Genomic DNA, 2,500 nt, shown 5'->3' with positions numbered 1-2,500 from the left:
AAAACTAGGAACCGGCCCGGAATGACCCCAAATTCAGTGGGCAGCCTCATAAAAATATGGCTGATTTTACTGGATTGGTTTCATGTGGAAAGCACGACGTTTTCTTGTAGGAATGCGGGAACCCCGGCAGCTCGCCTGCCGCGGCCAGCGACGTCGGGGACGCTGGCCTGCGCTGTCGAGCCCGCGAGGGCTGTCTCCACGGCAGGCCCCCCCTGAACGGGGCACGACAGGCCACCGCGCTGGCTCGTCCAGCGTCGACAGTCCCTCGTCCAGGTTTCAGATCGCGCCAAGTCGAACCCATGACCTGCTCAAGCCATCGTGCGCTGCCGAATTCGCATCTGCGTGTAGGCTGCCATTCCACGCGGCAGCCCCTGTTTTCGTCAGCGTGCCCCCCTGACGAATTTTCCTGCCTGGCCCAGTCCAGCGTCCAGCCCCTGTTCGTCGAAAAATCTGCGCTGCCGATTTTCCACGCGGCAGCCCCTCTTTTCGTCAGCGTGCCCCCCTGACGAATTTTCCTGCCTGGCCCGGCCGGTCCAGCCCCTGTTCGTCGAAAAATCTGCGCTGCCGATTTTCCACTCCGCAGCCCCTGTTTTCGTCAGCGTGCCCCCCTGACGAATTTTCCTGCCTGGCCCGGCCGGTCCAGCATCCAGCCCCTGTTCGTCGAAAAATCTGCGCTGCCGATTTTCCACGCGGCAGCCCCTGTTTTCCTCAGCGTGCCCCCCTGACGAATGTTCGTCGAAAAATCTGCGCTGCCGATTTTCCACGCGGCAGCCCCTCTTTTCGTCAGCGTGCCCCCCTGACGAATGTTCGTCGAAAAATCTGCGCTGCCGATTTTCCACGCGGCAGCCCCTCTTTTCGTCAGCGTGCCCCCTGACGAATTTTCCTGCCTGGCCCAGTCCAGCGTCCAGCCCCTGTTCGTCGAAAAATCTGCGCTGCCGATTTTCCACGCGGCAGCCCCTCTTTTCGTCAGCGTGCCCCCCTGACGAATTTTCCTGCCTGGCCCGGCCAGTCCAGCCCCTGTTCGTCGAAAAATCTGCGCTGCCGATTTTCCACGCGGCAGCCCCTCTTTTCGTCAGCGTGCCCCCCTGACGAATTTTCCTGCCTGGCCCGGCCGGTCCAGCCCCTGTTCGTCGAAAAATCTGCGCTGCCGATTTTCCACTCCGCAGCCCCTGTTTTCGTCAGCGTGGCCCCCTGACGAATTTTCCTGCCTGGCCCGGCCAGTCCAGCGCCCAGCCCCTGTTCGTCGAAAAATCTGCGCTGCCGATTTTCCACGCGGCAGCCCCTCTTTTCGTCAGCGTGCCCCCCTGACGAATTTTCCTGCCTGGCCCGGCCGGTCCAGCCCCTGTTCGTCGAAAAATCTGCGCTGCCGATTTTCCACTCCGCAGCCCCTGTTTTCGTCAGCGTGGCCCCCTGACGAATTTTCCTGCCTGGCCCGGCCAGTCCAGCGCCCAGCCCCTGTTCGTCGAAAAATCTGCGCTGCCGATTTTCCCCGACGAACCTGCAGCTGCACAAATCCGCGCCGCCACTGCCCCATTGTCTGGACCAACAGTCTTTTCCATCAAGCCCTGGACTATAAATCGTCCAGACTCATCGCCAGCACCCGCTGCCGATTCTGCCGACTTTGCCGATTTCGTCGGCGCTGCCGATTCCAACACTGCACCCACCGTGTCTAAACCAGCGCTGTTTCGTCAGCGTGTCCCCTTGATGAATTTCCCTGCCTGGCCTGGACAGTCCATCTTCCAGCCCATGTTCATCGAAAAATCTGCGCTGCCGATTTCCCCGACGAACCTGCAGCTGCACAAATCTGCGCTGCCGATTTCCCCCCCTGTCGGCATGGCTGCCGCTGCCCCGATGTCCAGACCAACAGTCTTTTTTGTCGACTTTGCCGATTTTGTTCGCGCTGCCGATTCCAACACTACCCCCTGCATCCAAACCAGCATTGTTTCGTCAGCTCTTCCCCTGACGATTTTAGCCCTGTAACAAACAGTAGGCCTCCAATCCCGCCAACGGGAGCCAAGTTGATAGGGAAGAGAATTGAATGACGCGCCTGGTCCTCGCACCCCGCCACCCGAGGGGCCTTTTTCCCGGCAGCCTCTGAAAAACTCTAGCTTTCACGGTCCTCGCCGCCCCTCACCACCATGGCAGGCCTCTAATCCCACCCATCAGCAGTTGTAGCCGATAGGGCAGTGATTTGAATGACGCGTCGCGGGCCGCCGGGTCATCTCACCCGGCCATTAATTGGAGCGTTTTTGGCTGGCCGAGGATGGGGGGATGGATCTCTTCTTCCGAAAAAGCAAACAGTACATCGGGAGTTATGTTGACGGGGCATGGAATTGAATGACCCGTCACGGGCCGCCGGGTCATCTCACCCGGCCATCCCGGGGAGCGTTTTTCCCGGCAGCATCGGGGAAACTCTTGCTTTCACTGCCCGCTGCCCAAGTCCCCACTCGCATCGGCCCCCCGCGCCAACAAGCCAACGCTGCCGAATCGGCAGACACTG

The sequence above is a fragment of the Populus nigra genome, chromosome 2 (assembly GCF_951802175.1).
Source record: "Populus nigra chromosome 2, ddPopNigr1.1, whole genome shotgun sequence".
In the NCBI taxonomy this organism is placed as follows: domain Eukaryota; kingdom Viridiplantae; phylum Streptophyta; class Magnoliopsida; order Malpighiales; family Salicaceae; genus Populus; species Populus nigra.
The sequence above is the reverse complement of the archived record's forward strand: the minus strand, read 5'-3'. Positions refer to the sequence as shown.